The 502-nt window shown below is 41.0% G+C and overlaps 1 pseudogene; it reads left to right on the forward strand.

The window, feature by feature from the left end:
* The first annotated feature begins 71 nt into the window (after positions 1-71).
* Positions 72-502, forward strand: part of LOC102876573 — a 4,043-nt pseudogene continuing 3,612 nt past the window's right edge.

Genomic DNA, 502 nt, shown 5'->3' on the forward strand with positions numbered 1-502 from the left:
GGCACAGTCTTTCTTGTTTAAGGTGAAATGGACTTAAAACACTTATAGTGGTGGTTTTCTGTTTTACCGCCATGTCTGTCACTATCGAGCGGGAATTTGAGGAGCTGGACACTCAAAATCGCTGGCAGCAGCTCTATTTGGAAATTCTAAATGAGTCCCATGACTATCCTCATAGAGTGGCCAAGTTTCCAGAAAACAGAAATCAAAACAGATACAGAGATGTAAGCCCATATGATCACAGTAAGGTTAAGCTGCAGAATACTGAAAATGATTATATTAATGCCAGTTTAGTGGACATAGAAGAGGCTCAGAGGAGTTACATCTTAACACACGGTCCACTTCCTAATACTTGTCATTTCTGGCTCATGGCTTGGCAGCAAAAGACCAAAGCAGTTGTCATGTTAAACTGAGTCGTGGAGAAAGAATCAGTTAAATGTGCACAGTACCGGCCAACAAAAGATGACCAAGAGATGCTGTTTAAAGAAACAGGATTCAGTGTGAA

Source organism: Elephantulus edwardii, unplaced genomic scaffold (assembly GCF_000299155.1).
Source record: "Elephantulus edwardii isolate Elephantulus edwardi_28Jun2011 unplaced genomic scaffold, EleEdw1.0 scaffold00042, whole genome shotgun sequence".
NCBI classification, from domain to species: Eukaryota; Metazoa; Chordata; class Mammalia; order Macroscelidea; family Macroscelididae; genus Elephantulus; species Elephantulus edwardii.